Source organism: Ailuropoda melanoleuca, chromosome 7 (assembly GCF_002007445.2).
Source record: "Ailuropoda melanoleuca isolate Jingjing chromosome 7, ASM200744v2, whole genome shotgun sequence".
NCBI lineage: Eukaryota > Metazoa > Chordata > Mammalia > Carnivora > Ursidae > Ailuropoda > Ailuropoda melanoleuca.
In genome coordinates this window covers 50,458,849-50,483,958 of record NC_048224.1, presented here as the reverse complement: position 1 = coordinate 50,483,958, position 25,110 = coordinate 50,458,849, and the positions used below count along the sequence as shown (strand labels likewise).

The 25,110-nt window shown below is 36.9% G+C and overlaps 1 protein-coding gene and 1 long non-coding RNA gene across 6 annotated transcripts in view; one reads left to right on the top strand and one right to left on the bottom strand.

Moving 5' to 3' along the window:
- Nucleotides 1-25,110, top strand: part of NR6A1 (nuclear receptor subfamily 6 group A member 1) — a 220,917-nt gene that overhangs the window by 52,629 nt on the left and 143,178 nt on the right. The window lies entirely within an intron of this gene.
- The window catches only part of LOC117803027, a 62,480-nt gene that overhangs the window by 11,216 nt on the left and 26,154 nt on the right, over nt 1-25,110 (bottom strand). The window contains exon 2 of the long non-coding RNA XR_004626581.1: nt 17,483-17,573. This is a non-coding gene — a long non-coding RNA (uncharacterized LOC117803027). The remainder of the gene's footprint in view (nt 1-17,482; nt 17,574-25,110) is intronic.

Genomic DNA, 25,110 nt, shown 5'->3' with positions numbered 1-25,110 from the left:
ATGTGAAAAGAATACTATCGAGCAGGAATTACTGCTGATTAGTCTTCTTTATGTACTTGGTGCCCTTCAGATCTTAAATGTTAGTGAAATAATTTTTACCTAATGTTTAGAATGTACATGTTTAATCCATGTAAAACAGAAACCACCTTTGGTGGGGCTTGCTGTGTGTCGGATGATGTGGCAAGGGCTTCATTCTCACCTTATATAATTCCTGTCACGAACTTACAAAGTAGATGGTGGTTCCCAGGTGAGAAGCTGAGGCCAAAAGGTGAAGATCACACTACCTCTCATTGTTCGTCACAGCCAAAGAAAACTCCAGAGCTTAGAGAATAGGATCTAGTCTCAGGGATTTGTAAACAATCTTGGTATAGCCAAAACAACATGGGTTGAACACAAGGAGCTGTATGGTGGAGAAATAACTGGTCTAACTAGAGTGTGAGTGATGTGGGTTTCTGAGAAATACAAACTGATAGCAGGGGAGAAACCAGAGGTGTTAATTGGAGTAGTTCAGTTGCAAGGAACAGAATACCCACCCCTCCCCTCCCTCTTAAGCTAGTTTAAAATGGGGACATTGGTGGAAAGTACAGGATTTCTCTTGAGGCCCAAAGGACAGAGCACTCTTTTGAATTTCACGAAGAAGTGTTAAGACCAGAATTTCTTTCCCATCTCTCTCTGGTCATATGGAATCTTATTTCTGCTTTTCTGGTGCCTCTGCTTCCTATTTATTTTCTCCTTCAAACCAATATTCTTTGCTTGTGTATCTCTGATAGAAAATAGCTGCCTCTGCTCTGCCTTGTCATGTCTTTCCAGCACCCATGCTTAACACAGGCTAACTGAAGCATTTGTGTACAAATTTTAAATGGTCAGGAAAGAGGATAAGCGCAGCTTGGGTTAGAGGTCCATTTGTTTTGTCAGGGGCTGTAGCCCATTGACTATTCAGTAGAAGGTACAAATACATTTTAAGGAGACTATAAATAGAGTAGACAGATTGTCTGACATAACTTCAGTCAGGTAAGGAGCAGGATGGAGGTTGTGGAAATTCACCATTAAGTCTGGCATTGAGGGACAGTGTACATGTAGGGCAAATTCAGGGGCATGGCTGATTAGGAATTTCTTGTCGGCCCTGGGGTGGGAGGGCATGGGGAGCTGGCAAATTAAGTGAGATTCCAGGCATTAGGTGATGCCTGAAGTTCGGCAAGTAGAATAATTTCAAACTAACCAGTTGTGGCTGAGAGTACAAGTATTAAGACTCAGGACTTTTGGGTCTTGGAATGGTAATGACCAGAGGGGCGAAGAGTTGAGCCCAGGCTAGTGAGCAAGGGACCCATGAGATAGACAAACTGAGGCATGCTGATGGGCTTAACTGCAGAGACCAGGGCCACCTGTAGCAGTCAGTGTCCTTCTTTGTGTAGGACCCGTTTGAGTACCTACCTGGTGACAAGATTGGAGACTTGTCTATGTACTCTTATCCAAGCCATGATTGGCATTAGGGCTGTTCAGATTGTATATACATGTACAGAGTACTAGTGACTCCAATAGTTAGGGCTTTTGGGAGGTGGGAACTGAAAATAACTAACTGATACTCAAATTTTTGCATTATTGTCTTCTGGAATTGAAAATAATTCCAGTATGCTAGAGTAACTTTATTCTTCTGCCTTCCCCAGGGAAGTTTTTTCTCTTATGTATATTTTGGAATTGAGTTGTATTTGAGCAGTTTAGGTATTATGGCACTTGGGTCTAATTCCAGGAAAATAGATTTGATTTCAGACTGTTTGGCTTTACCAAGCTTAGGATTTTATTAAGAGATTTATAAAAACATGTCTGAGGAGGAGATTCGTTTCTGGCATGAGTGAGTGAGTAGGCCAACAAATCCTGCCCCCAAAAAGCAACTATAAAGCTGGAGAAAACTGTCAGAAACAATTATAGGCTTATAACAAGTTGAGAAGTATTTATTCATGAAAACCACTGAATGTTGTGTAAACACAAGTTTGTGATCTTGCCCAGGATTGCTGCCATTTTTTTCAGCCCTGATAGTGTAGTAGTTCAACTAGGGTGGGGTAGGCTATGAAAACCAGCAGCTTTACTACTCCTGTGGGAGCGGGCTCACTTGATTTGGAATATTATCAATTAAAAGTAATGATCTTGTTGGCAAGTGAAATAAGAAGAGTCAAGCATCTCTACTAGCCTGAGGTTACAGTCCTGTTTGGGGCAAATAGTGGAGCAGCAGACTAGACAGGGTTTTAGCAGAGAGCTCTGGGAGGTGAGGCAACTACAGGGAGTTGGTAAGCTCACCATATATCCTGGGTTGCCTGGGGCTTCATGCACAGTAGAAACCAGCACAAGCCCAAGCCATCCCCACATTTTTGGCCAGTGCAAAAGATGTGTGAGCAAGCCCAGCAGAAGGTAAAAATTATAGTAGACTTGAAGGCCTAAAGTGAGTATGCTCCCCATCCCAGCCACAGATCGATCAGCAGGGAATGAAAGGGCTCAAAGTGAGCACCACTGCTGACTAGTCACTAAGTTATGCAGATAGAGGGGCAACCCTTAGAAGCCAGGCTTCAAAATAAAAACAAGGGAAAAAGTCCTGAGGCACCACACGTTGTAGGAGAGACAGATTTCACAAATTTATTCCTGGAAAGTTAGTAAAAACAAAAACCCACCACCATCATAAAACCTTAGCTGAGAATAACTCAGAATCTAGGGTTGCGAGTAGTACCTTACTTTATATGTTCAGTATTCAACAAAAAAGTTAAAAGACATGCAAAAAACTGAAGTGTAATCCGTACTTAGGAAAAAATATCCATCAGTAGAAATTGTCTCTAATTATCCCAAATGTTGGATCTGGCACACAAAGACTTCAAAGCCCCTGTTAGAGATATTGCAGTGAAATAAAGGGAATCATGTTTAAAGATTAAAGGAAACTATGATGACAATGACTCAATAAAGAATCTCAAAGAGAATTTTAAGAGAAAACAAAATGAAAGTGCTTGATTTGAAAATTACAATAACTGAAATGAGAAATGATCTATGCTGGGCTCAACAGCAGATTTAAGATGGCAGAAGAAAGAATTGGTGAACTTGTAGGTAGGTCAATAAAAATTATTATAAAGACCAGAAAAAAGCCTGAACAATGAATAGAACCTCTGAGATCTGTGGGACAACATCAAATGTATATCTAAGAATATAAAAGGAAAGGAGTGAGAGAGGAGCAGAAAATTAGAAAAAATAGTGACCAAAAGCTTCCCAAACTTGAGGAGAAGCATTCATCTACAGATCCAAGAAGCTTGATGAACCCAAGATGATAAACACATATCAGAGTCAAACTGTTGTAAGATGAAGACAGAAAAAATCTTGAAAACAGCAAGAACAAAATGATTCGTCATGTATGTACAAGGGAATAACAATAGGATTTACAGCTGACTTCTCATCAGAAGCAAGGTGGTCTGAAGGCAGTGGGTTGACACAGTTAACATGTGGGAAGAAAAAAAAAACATTAACCAAGATTTCTTTAGCAAAACTCTTCTTTAAAAATGAAGGAAAAAATAGACATTCCCACATAGAAAAAGCAAAGGATTTGTTGATATTAGACCTGCCTTAAAATACTAAAGGAAGTCTTTAAGGCTGAAAGGAAGTGACAGCAGATGGTCATTCAAATCCATAAGAAGAAATGAAGAACATTGGAAATGGTAAGTATATAGGTAAATACAACTATATTTTTATCTTATTCTTTTAATTTTTAAAATGACAAGATTATCTAAAGCAATAATTATAATACTGTATTATTGAGTTTAAACACATATATGGTAATAAAAACAGAAAAGAGATGGAATAGGAGGAATGCCTGGTTGGCTCAGTCAGTTAAGCAGCTGCCTTTGGCTCAGGTCATGATCCCAGGGTTCTGGGATCAAGCCCCGCATCGGGCTCCCTGCTCAGTGGGGAGCCTACTTCTCTGTCTCCCTCTTGAGTTCCCTCTGCTTGTGCTCTCTCTGTCTCTGTTAAACAAATAAATAAAATCTTAAAAGAAGATGGAATAAGAGATATATTGGAGCAAGTTTCTGTATTTCCTGGAATTAAGTTAGATTGTGATTAAGTAAAAGATGTATGTTGTGATGCCTAGAGCAACCACAAAAAATATAACAAAAAATGTGAAAAAAGTAGAGAGGAATTAAAATGGTATATATACTAGAAATATTTCACAGACAAAAAGATAATAATGGAGAAATAGAGGTTAAAGACAAAGACATGAAACAAAAACAGCAAAACGTCATACATAAGTCCAACCATGTCAGTAATTATATCAACTGTAAGTGGACTACTGCCTATTCAAAAGGTGTAGGGATTGTCAACTTGGATAAAAAGGTAAGATGCAACTCTAAGCTGTCAATAAGAGATGTACTTTAGATTTAAAGACACAAATAGGTTGAAGGTAAAAAGATGCTAAAAAATATATCATACAGTAACCATAAGAGAGCTGGAGTGACTATATTAATAACAGATAAAATATACTTTAAAGAAATATTACTAGAGACAGGGACATTTCCTAAGGACAAAAGGATCAAGATGAGGAAAATATAACAATTGTGAAAATATACCTATCAACAGCACCAGAATATATGAACCAAAAACTGACAGGAATTAAGAGAAATAAAAACTCAACAATAATAGTTACAGATTTTAATACCCCACTCTCAGTAATTGATAGAAGAACTAGAAAATTAGCAAGGGTATAGAAGACATAATAGTGGCAACCAACTCGTATTTATTGAATACTCTGTGAGGAATATACATTTTTTTCAAGGGCACATGGAACAGTCTCTAAGAATATTCTGGGTCATAAAATAAGTCTCAATTATTTTTAAAGATTGAAATCTTATAAAATATGGTTTATGACCACAACAGAATTAGAGATCCACGACAGAAAGAAATCTAGGATATCTCTAAATATTTGAAATTAAATAACATACTTATAAATAACCCAGTCAAAGAAGAAATCCTAGGCAAATTTAAATATATTTTGGACTAAATGAAAATGAAAACATACGATATTTCACAGAATGCAGCTAAAACAGTGCTTAGGGGAAAATTTATAGGTTTTAAGTTTATAACTGTATTAGGAAAGAAGAAAGGTCTCAAGCATTAATCTAGATTTCCACCTTAAGAAACTAGATAAAAGATGTTTGTGATCTTGGGGTGGTGGGATCTGTGGAGTCTGCTTAAGTTTCTCCATCTCCCTCTGCCTCTCCCCCACCTTCAAATAAATAAGTCTTTAAAAAAGAATGAATGAATGAATGAAAGAAAAAGAAAGAAAAGAAAAAGAAACTAGATAAGAAACCAAACCCAAAGCAAGACGATCATTTGGAATTAAAAAAAAAAATCTTTATTAACATGGCATGGTACAGAGGTCAGCAAACTATGACATATGGGACAGCTATTTTTGTAAATTTAAAGAATTAAAACTGTCTTTTTACATAAATGATATAACTCCATATTTACAACAAACCAGAAACAAAAAGAACTAATTGAATTTAGCAAGGAGGTCACTCCAGAGAAATTAAGAGGATTGTAAGGGAAAATCATGAGCAGCTTTCTGTCAACAAATTAGACAACTTAAATGGAGTGGACAGATTCCTAGACACAAATGCCTAAGGCACAAATTATTAAAACCAGCTCAAGAGGAAATAGAATATATGAATAAATCTATAACAAAGAATTGAATTGGTAATTAAAAACCTTACTGCAAAGAAAAGCCCAGGCCCAGTGGCTTCATTGGTGAATTAACAGTTAAATGTTTTCTGTGTCTATAACAATTAAAGAAAACGAATCAGTAATTAAAAATCTTACTGCAAAGAGAAGCCCAGGCCAAGTGGCTTCATTGGTGAATTCTATTACATTTAAAGAAGCACTAAAACTAATCCTTCACAAACTCTTTTAGAAAGTAGAGGAGGAAGAAACGCTTCCCAACTCATTCTTTGAGGATGCTATTACCCTGATAACAAAGCCAGACAAAGATACCGTAAGAAAACTGCAGACCAGTATCCCTTCTGAACACTGACATGATAACCTTTAATAGAATATTTGCAAACTGAATTTAACAACATAGAAAAATGGATTATATATCATGATCATTTGGGTGTTATCCTGGGCATGCAAGGTTGGATTAATATATATAAACCAATGTAACATACCAGGGGTCAGCAGATGTTCTTTTAAAAGGCTAGTTGGAAAATATTTTAGGCTTTTGGACCATTACAGTTTCTGTTGAAACTACTCAGCTCTGCTGTTGTACTGCAAAAACAGCCATAGACAATATGTAAATAAGTGGATGTGCCTGTGTTTCAGTAAAACTTTACAAAAATAGCTAGCTCACAGGCCATAGTTTGCTGTCCTGTAATAAACCATATTAATAAAAGGTTTTAAAAAAACCCACATGATCATCTCAGTAGACACAGAAAAAGCATTTTGATGTAATCCAACACTCATTCATGATAAATGTTGCAACAAACCAGGAAGAGTAGGCAACTTCTGCACCTTGATAAAGGGCATCTATGAAAATCCTAAAGCTAACATCATATTTAATGGTGAAATATGAGCACTCTTCCCCTAAGACTGGGAACAAAGTAGGTAAGAATGTCCACTCTTAAGTCTACTCCTACCACTTCTTCACTGGAGTATGCTACCTGGTGCAATGGGGTGGGGATGGAGAGGCATCTAACTTACTTAAGTAATTCACAAAAAATAAAAACAGATCTGAGTTTAAGCAAGGTCACAGGATACTAGATACACAAAAAATAAAAAAATTTTCGCATACTAGCAACAATCCAGAAGTGAAAGTAAGAAAAGAATTCCATTCATGATTGGCATCAAAAGAATAACATACTTAGGAATAAATTTAACAAAAGAATTAACAAGATTTGTACACTAAAAACTACAAAATATTGTTGAGAGAATTTTAAAAAGACCTAAGTAAATGGAGAGATATTCTCTCTTCGGGGATTACAAGTTTAAATGTTTTTAAAATGAAAATTATCCCCAATTTTATGTATGGATTCAATGTAATCTCTCTAAAAAAAAAAATCCCAGTTGACTTCTTTTAAGAAATTTAATCCTGTAATTTATGTGGAAATGCAAAGGACCTAAAGTAGAATAGACAATACAATTTTGAGAAAGCACAGCATTGGAAGGACTTTCATTACATGGTTTCAAAAAATTACTATAATAATAATCAAGACAGGGTGATCTATTGGTATAAGGATAGGTACTAGAACTGAATTGAGAGTTCAGAAATATATCCTTACATATGTGGTCAGTGTCAGTGGGGGGAAAGGGTAGTTTTTTTCAACAAATAACGGTGGCAAATTGGGTATCTGCATGCAAAAATAAAACAAAAACCCACCCAAAAACTCAGTCCCTTAATTAATACTAGACGCAAAAATTAACTCAAAGTGGATCATACACCTGAATGTGAAACCACAAAATGCCTTGAAGAATATCTTTGTGACCTTGGGTTAGGCAATAACTTCCTAGACATGACACCAATGGCACAAGCTATAAAAGAAAAATTTGGTAAGTTGGCTTCATTAAAATGTAAAACTTCGGCATTTCAAAAGACGTTATTGAAAAAATGAAAAGACAAGCTATAGAAAGATTTGCTTATCTAATAAAATAGTATCCAAAATATATAAAGAGCTCTTACAACTCAGAAGACAAGCTAGTTTTTAAAATTATTTTTTAGGGGTGCCTCGGTGGCTCAGCCGTTAAGCATTCGCCTTTGGCTCAGGTCATGATCCCAGGGTCCTGGGATTGAGCCCCGCATCGGGCTCCCTCTCACACTCCCCTTGCTTGTGTTCCCTCTCTCACTGTCTCTCTCTGTCAAATAAATAAATAAAATCTTTAAAAAAATTATTTTTTAAAATAATTAAAATTGTATTTTATTATTTTAGGATTCCACTTGCATGTGATAACTAGAATAGGCAAATTCATAGAGCCAGAAAGTAAAATAGGGAAAGTGGTTGAAGAATAGGTTGCTTAGGGGAAGTGTGGAATGAATAATTACTGTTCAATGGGTAGAGAGGTTTTTTTTAATTCTGAAAATATTCTGGAAATGGATAGTGGTGGTGGTCGTACAGTGTTTTGAATTTAATGCCACTGAATTGTACACTCAAAAATGTTTAAAATGGTAGACTTTGTGTTATGTATATTTCATCACAATAAAAATGAAAGGATGAAAAACATGAGACAAAAGACTTGCACAGATATTTTATCACATAAAAAGGTGTTCAACATCGTTAGTTATTAGGGAAATGCAAATTAAAATCACAGTGAATTTCTACTGTACACCCTCTGGAGTGGCTGTAGTCAAAAAGACCGTAAAAATGTGTTGGTGAGGATGTATAGGAACTGGAAACTTTGTGCATTGCCATGAGACTATAAAATGGTATAGTGACTTTAGAAGTCAGTTTGAAAATTTAATAGAAAGTTGCACATAGGGGCACCTGGTTGGCTCGGTTGGTTAAGCATCTGACTCTTGATTTTGGCTCAGGTCATGATCTCAGGGCTGTGAGATTGAGCCCTGCATTGTGCTCCACACTGTGTGTGGAGCCTGCTTAAGTTTCTCTCTTCCTCTCCCTTTGCCCCTCCCCCAATACGTTTCTAAAAAAAAAAAAAAGTTAAATAGAAACTTACCATATGATATAGCAGTTTCACTCCTAGGTATCTACCCAGGAGAAACATAAATGTATGTCTACACAAAGACTTGTATATGAATGTTTATAGCAGCATTGTTTATAATAGCCAAAATCTGGAAACAATCTAAATGTCCATCGGCTGGTAAAGGAATAAACAAAATGTGGATAATCCATATAATGGAATGCTATTCAACAATAACAAAGAATGAACTACTAACACATGCTACAACATGAATAAACGTCAAAAACATTATGCTAAGTGAAAGAAGTCAAACTCAAAAGACTACATATTATATAATTCCATTTATATGAAATATCTAGAAAAGGCAAATTTATAGAGACAATATAGATCAGTGGTTGGGTCTGAAGGTGGGAGTGGAGATTGATTGGAAACAGGCACAAGGGGAGTTTTGGAGTGATGGGGATGTTCAAAAATTGGATTGCAGTGATGGTTGCCCAACTCTATAAATGAGTGAATAAAAGTCACTGAATTGTACATTTACAATGGATTCATTGTATGGTATATAAATTAAACCTAAATAAAGCTGTAAAATTAAAAAGTACCTAAGCTTGGTTGGAGACTTTTGGATAAAACAATGTTTTGTGGGTTTTTTTGTTGTTGTTGTTTTTTTTGATAAAATGGTTTTGAGTTTGTCAGGTGATGTCCTGGTGATTTGTCTCATATTAGTTTTTCACTTGGAGGCCTAGACCCTCCCTGCTCCCAAAGCCTTACCCTATGCCCTGCCTCACTAAAGTCCATTGGAAACAACTTTCTCCTTGTTTGGGAGAACTGACTCAACTGTTGGGAGTGTAGCTCTGATGGACTGTCTAGGGAGATGATGCTTACATAGAGAAAAATGCTTATTTTCAGCCCCAGGTTATAGATCAATCCCAGCCAGACATCTTGCAAATATGTGCTGCAGACTGACGAGTAGGTGAGAGGTTGAGGAATGAGGGTATCTTGTCTACTGAAAGAGGAGAGCCCATGGAGTGGTACCATCACATACTGAGATGCTTTGGGCTGTATTGCTATGTCCTGTACTTTTCACTGTTTTTTTGCTGAGGCCTCACAATAATCCTGCGAGATAAGAGAGTTATTCTTAGTTCCCATTTTACAGGGAAGGAAAGTTTACAGGGTGACTCACTTGTGCAAGAGCACACAACTATGGCAGAGTTGGACTTAAATTCAAGTTTTCTGACTCCATATTCTAAACCATTTCTTTTATACTCTTTGTTTTGCCTCAACTGTTTACTGGGAAGAGAAGCAGAAGGGGCGTGTAATTTTGGCTGATCGTACATGTTTTCAGTAGATTTAGTCTGAAGAAAAGGAGGGGAAGTTAGACTAAACTGTAAGTTCAGGGGTTCTATAACAAGTATGGTAAATCAAGGACAAACCTGGTATCTGGTAGTTATTAAAAGTATACCTGGGTTGGAACTATAATTCATGGCACAAATGGTTTGAAGGTATCCAGTGCTTGGTTCAAGGAGCAGACTACTTCCTGAGTAATAAATATAACTGTGCCAGAAATCATAAGGAAATTCATTTGACCAACAATTGCTGAGTGTCTACTCCCTGCCAGGCTCCTTGCCAAGATACAGGATTACAAGGTCCAGTTGGATTTTACGGAGATAACAGCCTGAGAGAACAGAAGTAGGCTGGAATTTCCTTCATCATTTTCATTCTCTGAGGCTGATGTTGTCTGCCCTCCAAAGGGACCACATCCACATGGACCTGGAACCTGTCACTTTCTACTATCCTTGTAGCTGTGCTCTCTACACGTTCCCTTTCTTGATAAAAATAGTCCATCTTTTCTTCCTTTTCCACTGTGGATTCTTCCATTTGCTTTTCAGGCAAACATAGGTAGATCTTGCATCTAAAAGAAATCTTTGCTTTTAAAAAAAAGACATTTAAAAATGATTTTTGTTAATTGTTGAAATAGTTTATGCTTATTTCTAAACACTTGGAAGGCATAGATGAGTTATAAATAATAAACATAAAAATCACCTTTAATTCTACAACTTAAAGATTTCAGTTGTTATCATTTTTGGTTCTGGTCTGTTTGAACTTCCAGTCTGCTTTTTACTTCCTATCAGTGTCTGCTTGTGCATAGGTGTGTATGCACATTTTAATATTTTGTTGTGTCAAGCTCTGTGTGAAATAATTTACATGTATTCTTCACAAGTAGCCTTGTGAAGCAAATACTATAATCATATCTCCTGTTTACAGATGAAACAGACTTAAAGAGTAACTTTTACAGATTTACATAGTTGATAAGTCATGTAGCTGAAATTTTTACCCTTATTTAGCTCAAGCTCTTCACTACTACCTTTCCAGAAATCTATTTTCTTCTGTGACTATCACTCCAAAATTGTTCTCTGCAAGACTGTCAGTAACTTTTTAAATTCCTACTTTCTCCAGGCCTATCACCAGACCGCTTCTCCATCTTTTGTGTGTTTCAGCCGCATTTTCAGTTTTGTGCAGGCACTATGCACCTTGGGGCTGTAGGCATGCCATTCTTTCCCTTTGCCCAGAATACTCACCCCACCTCTCTCACCCAGGTCATTACATTTATCCTTCAAGTCTTCACTTAAACATCATTTTCTTGAGGTCACTTCCCAGGCCTTTCTCACCTTCAAGACTGGATTGGTCCCTTCTATTATTTGCTCCCATAGTACCTTGATTTTCCTTTTGTAGACCTTTTCACACTTGAAATTATTTGGTCATTAGAATTTGGTCTGCCGTTTGCACTATGTACTTGGTTACCTCCACATCTCCTGGCTTCTGTTGAAGTCCAGGTACATGGTATGTGTCCAATAACTATTTGTGTTCAATAAAAGAAAAATCTTTCTTTCTATACTTAGCTCATTCACTCTTAGCTTTATGCTTGTAAATCACAAATGTGTATCCTCTTTGCAAAAAATGAACTTCTCTTTTTCTCCATTTTGAAATTGCTCATTTCTTAGTGCACTCCAGGCTCCTAATTAGTCAAGAAAGTTAGGCACCATTCATGACTCCTTGCTATCTTTTCTCTTTGAGCCAATTCCTTGGAAGGTGGATCTGGTCTATTGACCTGGAAAGATGGCCACAATATTTAAAGTGAAAAAAGATTCCAGAACAATATGTATAATTTGTGCTATTTTCCTCTAAATACAAATACATGTATTTTCAACATCTTTGATATATCTGGGAGCATATTATACACGGAACAGAATAATGGGAGGGGGCCAACTAGTGGACTTTAAATTTCTCTCTTTGGTATGACTTTTTCAGTAACCACATAGTACTAAAATAGAAATCTATTTTGAAAAACAGAAAACAACCAAAAACAAAAGCAAAAATGTTTTTTGGAGATATACTTTCGAAATTTCTACTCCTGCTGCCTCAGTTTTAGTTCAGCTCATTTGTGCAACAGATTTCTCTCTCTCTCTCTCACTCTCTCTCGCTCTCTCCTTTCTCTCTTTTTGTCTCTTTCACATCTCTCTTCCTTTCCTCCCACTTCATATACCTGGTCAGTCTTCTCAAAGTCTTGATTTCATTATCTCTTTTTGGAGCTCAGCGCTTGAAGTGCCTCCTTGTTGCACTAATTCTAAGTATTTTTACCTGGCTCGCAAGTCTTCTGTAATTTGTCCTTTTTACCTTTTCAGTGATGTTCCTCATGACTCCCTAACATGGTCTCTGAACTGTTCTCCTTATGTTCTCTGTCAATGCCACATATTTTCTCTATTGCGGGTATTTATTTACAATCTTAGCTGCAAAAATACTCTTAAACTCACATAATTGTTTCCCTTTCTGTAGTATTTAGTTTTGTTATTTCTTAAATGTTTTATTTATTTTTTTGACAGAGAGCACAATCAGGGGCAGTGGCCGGCAGAGGGAGAGGGAGAAGCAGGCTCCCCGCTGAGCAGGGAGCCCAAACAAGGGTGGGGGGGTGAATCTCAGGATCCTGGGATCATGACCGGAGCAGAAGGCAGATGCTCAACCAACTGAGCCACCCAAGCACCCATGTAGCATTTAGTTACATCCAGGAGAAACTGCATAGGATTTTGGTGGCTGAAATGGGTTATTTTTTTATTGGCATATTTAAAGACTATTAATAGATTCTCTGTGTAAATAAATAAATGGCATGCTTGTTCAGGTGTACATTTTTCAAAAAACATGTTGGGCATTCTTTTCTAATGTTTTCAGAAAATTTGGAAGTAATTGGTGGTTGAAAAATAATGCCTAGAATGCTTGGTATAATAAAATAGAGATTCTAGGACCCTACATCTGGTCTAGGGTAGAACTCAGGAATCTGCATTTTTCAAAGCAACTAGTCCAGATGATTCTGATATACAACCAGACTGGGAAACACTGGCCTGAACCCTCTATTTTTCTTGAATTCCTCATTTTTTTTTTTTTTTGTATTTTTCTCTTGGCTTTAATTTCTCTTTTTAGTCCTTGTGTCATTATACCTGCACTTCTACTTCCTTCCTGTCCCCGGTTTTGGAAGCTACCTTGATAAGACTCTTTTCCTACTGCTTTATTTAATTTGACTTCTGCTATGAGAATCTCTTTTTCTCTGTCTCAGACTTAAGTGTATGATTAAATTATTGGTGACCAAGGTTTGTTTTCCTGTGATTATCATGAAAGATTTAGTGGCTCATCTCATTTTATGTTATAGAAGTCAGAGAATTGGTACTATATTTTACATTTTGTTTAGAAAAATGATGTGCATTTCCCATTTCACTTAAGTTCTTTTCTTGTTTGAGGGACATGGCTTGCAAAGGTCAGAGTGAATGATCCTCATAGTTTTGGTCAAAAGAGATTAAGTACGTTTGGATAGCAATAACCAGGGCCTTCATACTGAGGCATACTATATAGTAAAAGAACCAGTACAATATAGCAAGATTGTTGCAGAAGGCTGTCTATAATAGCTGGCTGGTATAACTGAGTGAAAAAGCAGATTATACAGCAGTAAATATAAAGTGAGCTCATTTTTGTTTAAGCCACCTCTCAAAAGCCCCACAAAATTATAGATATGTATCCATTTGTATGTGCATGGATAAAGGTCTCTAAGGATATAAAATAAGTGTATAGTTTATGATATTTATTATTTTAATAATACTAGATAATATAATAAACAAGTTTATTGATTATAACAAATTATTAAACTTATTATTATATATATAGGTGATTTCCATTGGGGAAATGGAAGATGATGAAGAAAGGGATATTTTTTACTTTATATATTTTAATACTTGAATTTTAAATGATGAGTATATGGGTTTTTTTATTTAAATTATGAAAGCATTGGTTTTTTAACATGGTGTGATGTCAAGGTAAATAGTTTGTTCTTATAAAATATCATTTCTTTAATTCTAGAACATTTTTTAAAAATAAAAAGTAAAGCACTAGAAATTTAGAATACTTATTTCATATTAGAACCACAGAGACCAAGAGAGGCTTTAGCTGGTATATTGGAGACAGCAGCAGCTCCCCCCCAGCACGGTAGCTGATGCACTCAGGTGACTCTGCTTTTGCTTCCCTTAGGTTGTTTGGTCCGCAGTTTGCATTCATTGATCAGTGAGTTGATTCAGACTCAAACCCACCGACAGCAATGAATGTTGAGTGCAGCCATCAGTGTTTCCATTTGGTGGAGTTGCCTCGGCCCTCCTGAGTTCCTGGCTCTTCTTTTCCACACTCGTTCTTTGAGGTCTGGGTCTGGTATCTCTCTTAATAACCAGTGATTGAGGGCCCACATAATTATAGGTCACACTGATACTACAATTGGGAGATTCTTTAAAATGAGGAACTATGGTTCAGAGAATGGAAGGAGCTCACGGAGAAGGTAACAGGTAGCTCTGTGACCACAAGGCAGTGCTTGCGTACCTCGTAGATAGAAACAAGAGTTAAGGGTCCTAGCCCTTCCTCTCTGTTTTGGACTGAGAAATATGAGTGCTTTTCAAGGTAAATTACCACAGATTATGTTTTGGGTTAAATAATAATAGTAGTTTACATATATTGTTTACTGTGTGCTTGAAATGATACAAAGCACTTTATATATTATCTGATTGAATCTCAAAACTCCATGAAGTAAGTGTTCTTATTATCTCCTGTTTTAGACATGAGAAAACTTGGAAACTCAGAAAGTTGCATGTGGTCACATAGCTAGTTCGGGAGATTCCTCCCAGAGCTCTGCCTCCAGACCTGACTTTTTACTTGCATTTAACAAACATTTAAATAAGCATATGTGTGAATAGAAATAGTGAGGCAATAGTTGCTTTCAAGCAGCTTGTATTCTAACAGGGCCGTCAAATTTAACCATATTAACTGTAATTGGAGGTAGAATGTGATAAGAATTGTACAGACATTAGACAGTTGTATGCTATTTTGGCTTATTAAACCCTTCTCTTGCCCTTAATTAAAGTTTTGAGGGGATGTGGGAGAAATGGGTGTAAAATACTTAATTGGATTTTGCTCAAAACCGAAATACTTATTTTTAATGTCTCTCCTCGCTGTATCCTGTTTCTCCCCAGAGTGACATATTTCTAGGAGACATTTTAAGTACATTAGGTATTATAGTGGAATTCTTCTTCTCTTGTTGAAATAAAACACTTGTTTGTCAAAAACACAACACAAAGCAGGGAACAATGGGCAATAGAAATAGGGGGAGCTCTTAAAAAATTCACTGGACCGTCTTTGGGGGACAGGCAGCAGGACTGGTTCTGGTGATCTTATGTGATATGTGAAGAGATGCAGCCTGCTTTTTTGCTTCAGGAAATGTAGTGTTGTTTGTAAGGACCCCAAGGTACAGTCAACGGTCGGTGGTTTTTTCAAATCCCAAACTCACCGACAGCGTTGAATGTTCTTTGGAGTCCTCTGAAGGCTGGGTTCTGGCCCTGGCAGCCCTTCTTCAGCCTGTACCCATGTTACAGGAGCCAATGAGCAGTGAAACCACTGCTGATAGAGGTTCTCATGTTCTTTTCCAGTTTTCAAGTTGAGAGTATTTAGATTATGAAATCAATTTGTGTACAGCACAGAGCTAATGAACTTAATGAATTTGTGAGACTGCAGTTATTTATACAAGCAGACTCCAATGGATGGCTGAGAAAATGGCTTTGAATGGTACTATTTTTTTAATTCTGGGAAATGTCAAGTGCCTCATTTTATAGTAGGTTAATTATTAAAGGGCATGGGTAAAAGAAATCAACATATATTGTGGACTCTGTTATGTCCTGGGATTTGTATATTTTTATCTCTTTAAATTCAAAATAACCCACTTGTAACTCATGAAAAAACTGAATCTTAGAGAGATGAAGTGATTTGCACAAAGTTACATAGCCAGGAGTCACTGTTCTAAGCCAGAACTGGAATACTGGGTTTTTTGAATGCACAGCTCACTGATCACATCACCTCTTTCCTTGTCCACCACAGAACTTACTGTTATATATCTGGAAGTAGCATCTTCAGTGAGAGCTATGTCAAACTAGTAAACATTTTCTTCTTGTTTGCCTGTATAAATAGTAGGTGGGTCTGTAGGTGAAATTTTTCATGGAGGAAGATGAAAAAAATTGACCTTCAAAATTGGTGATCTCTCTAGCTGAGATCCTGATTCACTAAGCTGCCACAGAAGTTCAGTGGTGGTCTATAAGTTATTTTCCATACTGAAAAAACAAAAACAAAAACCCTATCACCTAGTAGAAAGCCTGCATTTCTTCTCTGTAAGGTCACACTAACTAAAATGTTAGGTGTCTTTGCTTTGGCATAAAGAGTATTGGTGCATTATGGACATACTGGTTATTTCTTATTGGCTACTGAATGTCCTTGATTAAAAATCTGGAAAATGAATTAATTATATGGGTAGGGTTCGGGGGTTTCAGAATGTAGGTTTTTATTATGGGAGGGATTGAGGAGCGCTCAGTAGAAGAAAGGCTTATAGAACTGCTGGCTGACTTAAGGTTAATCTTTAATCAGGGATAATTATTGTCATTTGCTTTAGGTTTAAATATTAAAGGGTGACTCTTCTCAAATTCATTTTTAAAGCAGCCAAATGGTACCCATTAAAAAAAAAATCAACCACTGAGAATTTGGTTTGAATGTAAACCGTTTACATTCTATGTCAATTTAATTATTTTACCCTCTGTCAAAACACTCCAGTTAGCCAGCTTTGTTGAATTCTCAGTGTTATGACAGTGAATTGTATACAAACAACAACAAAAAATCAAGCAACTGTTACTGTGTAGTAGTTTAAAAGCTCTTTAATGTGTTTCCTTTAAATAGTCTTCCCCTTGGTCTGATAGTATGAAGAGATGTGAATGTCTTATACCATTTGGACAGATGTTCAGACTTTAAAAAAATACTGACTTCTGCTGCTCCAAGCCATTAGATGTTTACAAAATACCATTGATTAAATTCATGGCGTTCTAAGAAGAATGCTTTTCATAGATTTGAAAAGCTAGAGCAGAGTGAAAGGTAAGTTTCTAGAATGACATAGGGGTATTTCCCACTGCACTGGAGATAATTACTTTTCACGGAAGGGAAGGCCACCATCGTCCTCACTCCTTTAATTTGCTTTAAGTCCTTTAAGTTTTTGTCATCAGGCAAGTTTGAAGTACACATTGGGTATTTTAAATGAGTTTGCTAAAGGGTTTATGTATTTAATGCAAGGATGAAGTCTAAGGGTTAAAAACATTAAGGGTTAAATTAGCCAAGAGTTATAGAAACTACAAATTTAATAAGTTAGTCTATTTCATTCTTGATTTAGATTGGTTTTGAGCTTGTCAAAATTCATCATGCCATCCTTTACTGTTTTACTTACCTCTTTTCCTTTTCCAGAGTTACTACGAAATACTGAAACCCACATTGGAGATGTAATTGTTTTCATAGTCCTCATGAGGCCTCTTGATATACTTGAAAGAAACAAGAATCATAAACTCAATAAAACAATATATTTGAGGGATTAGTAGCATAGAAGAGAAGAGGAGTCATTATCTCAGGTGGCTGTGTATCCAGATACATCCCAAGCATTATGCAGGCAGCGCCTCTAGAAGTGTTTGGGGGTAATGCTACTAACTTAGAGGACAAATTCTTAAGTTATAAAGATGACAACAGCATGTCAGCATGAATCCATGTTTCTCTTATTCAGACAGCTGGTGTTCTGCTTTATCCTTTTGCTAATTCGGCAGTGAAATCCTAGGATCCTTTCTCTTACGTACAGTCCTCGCCATCATGGAGCCCCTCTGCCCANTACAGCTGGTGTTCTGCTTTATCCTTTTGCTAATTCGGCAGTGAAATCCTAGGATCCTTTCTCTTACGTACAGTCCTCGCCATCATGGAGCCCCTCTGCCCAGGGAACCAGACAAAGACATAGCTGATGACAAAGAGAATGATTGCTATGCTGGTGGAATGGTACAAAGCATGTTAAAGGAGACTAGAGAAAAGGGTTAATTCTGCCCAAAAGTGCCAGGAAAGATATATCTGAGGGTCACATCTGATCTGGGACTCAAATGTATAGTTGAATTTTTGCTAGACAGAGAAGGAAAGATACTCCAATAAAGGGAAGACTCTGCACAGGAAGTCCTAGAGGCAGGAAAGTTCAGGTAATGATGAGTGGGGGGATTAACCTCTCAGCATCAGTTAACTCATCTTTAAGATGTGGGACAGATAGCGCTTGCCTTGTGCACACAGCTGTGAAAATCAAATGAGATCGTGCATGTGAAAGTAGCATGCAAATATAATTTCTAGATTTCTCTTTTCTCATTGCTCTTGGTCCATATGTGCTAAAATAGAATAAATGAAATACCTTATCATGGTAGACTTTTCCAAATTGGGTTCTTATTTGGCTTTTCTCTTTTTTTCCTTTAGAGTGACCATAGTTTAAATTTTTCATATATAAGTGTTTGGAGAAGTAATATTATAGCATAGTAAAGAGTACAGATTTGGAGCCAGAATTTTGACTTTGCAACTTAACTGGCTATGTGACCTTGGGCAAATTACTTAACTTCTCTGTTTCCTTATCTATAAAATGGAGATAATGATAGTGTCTACCTCATAGAACTATTGTGAGGGATGCCTGTGTGGCTCAGTCTGTTAAGCGTCTGCCTTTGGCTCAGGTTATGGTCCCAGGGTCCTGGAATCGAGTCCCCACACTGGGCTCCTTGCTCAGTGGGGAGCCTGCTTCTCCCTCTGCCTGCTGCTCTCCCTGGTTGTGCTCTCTCTCTCTGACAATTAAATAAATAAAATCTTAAAAAAAAAAAAAAGAACTATTGTGAGAACTAAATGAGGTAATATACGGTAAGTGTGTAAAACAGCACATGACACGTTAAAATTTATATGTATTTCTATATGTTGTTTCAAAATGATTTAAATTCTTAATATCATTTACAATGTATTTACATATTACCATATTAAATTGCATATTTTATCCATAATCTGGTTTTAGTCCATTTACACTAATGTAAAACCCTTATTTTATAGTTAAAACAACTTCTGAATAGCTATTGCATTGCATATGTATATATGTATATGCATGTTTCAAAGACATTTTTGAAATTAATTCTCTACCACATTCTTTGTGACCTTAGGAAAAGTTTTTAGCTCCCTTGAGCTTCAAATTCCTCAATCTGTTAAAATAAGAATAATAGTATAGAAGTACCTCCCTCATATTGCTTGTGAGGATTAAATTAGATAATATAATTAAAAACTTTCCAGAAGGCTATAGATTCTCTCCCTAAATATATGCACATAAACACAAAATTTTGAAAGCAGTTTCAGTTTTGGAATCTAAGGACCCATCCATAGCCTCCCTATAAACTTCAGGTTAGGAAATTCTGAACAGAGCTGTAGACCAAGATTTTACCATCTAGCCTTGTCACTGGTGCAGTGTTGCTGCTTTTGCAACCTGTCATCATCATCTAGTCACATTGTTCCCTATGCTATAACCTGTGCGATACAACCAGTGATAACTGGCAGGGATGATCCCTGGAAAAGTAGTTACTAGGCTTCATCAATTTCTGTACTCAATTGCAGATACCAACCATTAATTAGTAAATTTGCACTTAGTATACAATTAGAATTTCTAAAAGAAGTTGCCAGATGAGAAGTTACACAAATATTTGAATGAATTTAACTTACTTTGTGACAGTTCCTCTCCTCTCCCCACTTCAGCAGCCATTTGGTTTGGATCCCAGGACTATGACTACTAATTCTGGCCTTAAGTTAGGCTGAGAGAATGTGTTGTTTCAAGGCAGTGCTTACAAAGACTGCTGGATTCAGAATGTTTACTTGAGTATTTGGGAAGAGTATGCTAAAGATTGCAGTTGTATATGGAATTATTGGATATTCTTATATTTAGCTTGCTTGAGGTTTTACCAGACAATCGAAAGGTAGAAAGAGAAATTTAAACTCTATAGTTTGGAACATTTTACTTTTTGACATGGCAACTTTATATCAGGTTATTTCAGATATTTTATGAGTTGGGAAGACAAGAGGAGGTGGGCAGGCCAACTCACTGAAATAGCACATTGGCCTAGTGCCAAAAGACTATTTCTTTTCAAATGGGACATTTCTTTTCAAAACCTATCAAAATATTCTAAGGACCATCTGAATTTTCCATCCCCTAGTTACAATGACTTAATATGTTTAAGATATTACTATTTCAGATTATTTTGTAAACCCACAGGAAGCAGGACTTCATTTTTCCATGGTAAATTAATTCACAGGGTATCTGTAATCAGTGAACAACTCTTTTAAGTAACTCTGTACCAAGGACTGTTGTTCAGCTGACCTGAATGAGTGAGTACATTAAGTGAGTTGGGACTATAAAGTCATAAAAGAAATAGGAATCAAAATCATGCAGTAGTTAATATTCATGAGCATTAAGGAATGAGGTGGAAAGAATCTTGGGTTTTATTGCAGTGTGTGAAAAGTGTTGGCAGAGATTTTAAAAGTCCTTGAGAGCCAAGAGGCATGTGTTTTGCAATAACCAGTTAATGAAATAAAGATGAACAGTGATCAAGGAAGGACTCAATCTTTCCTTTTTTACAATGATGAAACGCTGATCTACCAATAATATAAGAATATGTATTTCTTTCTCTGACATATTTTAGTTTATTGGGTTAAATTTAATCATATGACAGTTTATAGGCTTTAAAAACTTGATGTCTGTTTTTATAAAGTTTATTGTTTCAGATAGATTATAATGTTAAGATGTTAAAAGTTATAGGTAATTAGACATATTCGTCCTATAACTAACTTACTATTTAGAACATTTAGGGAAAATGCTTTTTATTATTTTTGTATTATGTATGTAGGCTCCACACCCAGCGTGGAGCCCGACTCTAGGCTTGAACTCACGACCTGGAGATCAAGACCTGAGCTGATATCAAAAGTCGGACACTTAACCAACTGAGCCACCCAGGTGCCCCTAGGTAAAATGCTTTTTAAATGTTGATTTTCTTGGCTATTTCCAGCAAATAGTTGAATCTTTGCAAAATATGATGTCTTAAAGGTTTTATTTTTCAGTGTATATTTTCTAAAAAGCTTTGTGTAGGTCTACCTCATAGTTTCATAAATGAAATAGTACTGTGTAGGTTGGTAAGCTATTAATATGTGGCATACTGATTTTAGACTTATTTCTCCATTGCTTACCTGAAATTGGACAATCCTGATGCTTGCATAGGAATGCTAATCAAGGATAGGGGGAAAATCCTGGGATGAAAGAATAGAAAATAAATTCCAATCTATAGTTTTAGAACTTTCAAAGCTATCAGGAGTCTTAGAGGTCATTTAGTAGCGATTTCCAAATATGACTTTGCATCAGAATTAAAAGTGCAATGATGGGAAAAGTGGATTGCAAATAATACCTAGGCATTGCCCTAAACCTAGGAAATCAGATACTCTAGGAATGGGTTTTATAGTTTTCAAAATCCCCCAGGGGATTCTGATATTGCCATTTCATGGACATTTGGGAATCTCTGATTTAGGCTAAGACTTCTCATTAACAGGTGAGGAAATGGATTTGTTTTAAAAGGTTTTATTTATTTATTTGACAGCGAGAGCACAAGCAGGGGGAGCGGCAGGCAGAGGGAGAGTGAGAAGCAGGCTCCCACCTGAGCAGAGAGCCCAATGTTAGGCTCAGTCCCAGGACCCTGGGAATCATGATCTGAGCTGAAGGCAGATGCTTAACCAACTGTGCCACCCCGGCACCCTGAGGAAATGGATTTAGAGGGGAAATGAAGACCCAAAGTCATATAGTGGGTCAGAATTAAAATCCTTGACTGTGTGTGCGCGCACGCACATTTCTGTTTACTTATGTGACACTGCCTCTCCATCATGAAAAAGCATGCTTTTTTCAGAAGTTTCCTAATGTCCTGTTGGCCATCTGAAAAATACTTCAAATCTGTCTCCCTGGCAGGTCAAACATCTTCGCCTTAGGGATACACCCAGAACTAGTGCAAATGGACCATTGACTTGAATTTAGCATCCTGGCCTGAAGTATTTGACTAAGTAAGCGATGCTGAGCGGTGTTGGCATAAAAACTGCCCATGATATGAAATGAGGAATAGCTGTAAGAGATCAAAAGGTGTGAAGGCCCTTCAGGCTCTGACATTTATCAGCTGCTGCTACACTTTAACACTTCTGTCTAATCAAAGGTGACTACTACTGGATGGAAGAGGCTTGCAGAACCTCTGGCTGCTCTCAGGGGAGGAATTTATTTTAATTGCCAGTGAGAAGGTAGAAACTATTTCAGTAAAAATCAAGAACCTCCAGATCCACTTCAGCTTGGGCTCCTGGCCAAGTGTCCATCCTCTGGGAGGGAGTTGGTGTCAGCTGCTGTCTTGTGACTTGAGGTATTTCAAAAAAGCCAAAGGCATTACAGAAGCCTTTCCTGAGTTGGCAGGCAGGAATGGCACCAGGAATCAAGGCCTGACACATGTCATCAGCCTTGAAAAAGTGGAATTTGGACACTAATGATGGCTCTTGTCAAGGCTCAGTGTGATAAAGCCATTAGGACTCAGCTTGGGGGTTTGTTTGCATAGAAGAGGAGTTATAGCTTAGAGAACACCTGCCAAGAGTTTTCACTCCCCAGCTGTATGTCAGTGACAAATACTTCACCCTTGACTCCTGTCACTTCTTTTTAATGGGTGATGGTAGAAATGCTGGATGGGTAAGGAAGAGAGGCAGCATGGTTATATCTAGCACATTTCCCTATTTGCTTGTTTTCTTGCCATTCTCTGTGTAGAACTAAATTTGTGTGGCCATACTCCAGGCTAGTGTTTTGTTCTGTCTATGTCTGATAGTGTACTGAGCCAGTGTCTCAGGTCCTTTATTTCCATAAATGCCATTGCTGATGACCACACAAATGTTTTGATTGGCAGTTATGAGAAAGCTTTTTTGCTGACAATATCTCTTTGTTAGAAGTGTTATTTTCAAATCCCAACTTTGCCATGTAGTAGCTGTGTGATTTTTGGCAAGTGGTTTAGCCTCTGTTTCTCATCTGCTAGATGGAGGTAAGTAATTAATTGTATCTATACCACTGGGTTTTTGTGAGAGCTAAGTGAAAGCAGGAGTATAAAAATACATGATACGTAACATTCAAATTTCAGTTATTATTAATATTGTAATTATTTGGTCACACTTCCTGCCTACTGGGAATAATGCAGTGAGGGTTTTCTAAACCATTGTCTTAGTGAATACAGGAATCGTGGTGTAAAATGAATGTAATCAAGAGATCCAGATTCAAGTCTTGACTGTGCTATATGTTACTTCAATTTCCATATTTTTTCATAAAAAAATTATACCAACTAAAACAAACAAAATCCAGATCTCTTGCCACACAAAAAAATTGACATTCGTAAAAATTATTGTGGTTCTCTTTGTTTATGTGGGTTATACCTATCACCTTTCACTGTATTAGAAGTTGAGGGGCACCTGGATGGCTTAGTTGGTTAGGTGTCTGCCTTTGGCTCAGGTCATGGGATCCTGGGATCAAGCCCCACGTCGGGCTCCCTGCTCAGTGGAGAGTCTGCTTCTCTGTCTCTCCCTCTGTCCCTCCCTACCGCTCATTCTCTCTCTCTCAAATAAATAAAATCTTAAAAAAAAATTAAAGTTGATACATTTAAACATATTTATTAATTCATTTAAAATAAAAATGATAAACCTATTACATAGCAACATAAGTAGCATTTTAAAGTAAAAATAACTATAAAAATATCTATAGTTCCCCTCCCCCAAAAAACCACCACCAACAACAAAATAAACCTTAGTGAGAAGAATGACATAATTTTGTATTTTTGTAGGTCTCTTTAATGTCTGGCTTTGTAAAAGACAACTGAATTTTCAGGCACCTGGGTGGCTCAGTTGGTTAAGTGTCTGCCTTCGGCTCGGGTCATGATCCCAGGGTCCTGGGATGAAGGGTCCTGGGATCAAGCCCCGCATTGGGGGAGCCTGCTGGGAGCCTGCTTTCTCACTCTCCCTCTGCTTGCCACTCCCCCTTGCTTGTGTGCTCTCCCTCTCTCTCTGTCAAATAAATAAAATCTTAAAAAAAAAAAAAAGACAACTGAATTATCATGTCTGCATATATCTGCATCTGCATTCTATCTGTATCAATATGTTTTGGCTGAAGTATATGAAGAAAATCTGGCCTCTATATACAGATATATACGGTAAAAGAATTTTAATAGCTTGGATAATTCTGTACTTTCTTCTTCGATAGTGTATCAGATCTCAATAGTTGGTAGTTTCTTAAAGGTTAGTTGTACTGTGGAATATGAAACCATATCAATGAACTTTTCATTCTCTATTCTATTAAAAATCCCCTTACAGTTTGCATGGGTCTTTTATCCATGAATGATTTTGTAACAGCATGCTTTGGTCATTTGGAAAATACTGGTTTAACAAGTTACATAGATTTTCTAAATATGGACATATTTCATCATATAAAATCCAGTAAATCAGTTTTCTTAGTATCACTACTAATCTCCTGGGAAACACCTCCCGGGAAGCTGTGAGGCCACAGTAGCAGATACAAATTTTCCAAAATTCTAATTTGTATTTAAAGGCTTAAATTTTATCACTGGCAACAAATACTGCCAGTTGTTTTCCTTGAAATGACATGCTCACTTTGTTCACTTTCAAGATAATAACTGTCAAACATCCAAGTCTGAATAATCATAATTTTCTGTTGTTCTTTCAAGTAAAATGGTGGTCCATGAAAAAACTTGCTAGTTTACCTTATAACTCAAACAGTAGCTTAAAGCGCGTTTCCTTGAGACTGTGTAGAGAAGTGCTTTAAGTGTGTTTTCCATTTTGTCCCACAAAATATTAAAAAGTTGCATAGTCAGGCATTGAGATTTAAAATCAGTAAGTCTTACTGCTTTGCTAAGGACATTCTTTTTTTTTTTTTTTTTTTAAGATTTTTTTTTTTTTTTTGACAGAGAGAACCAG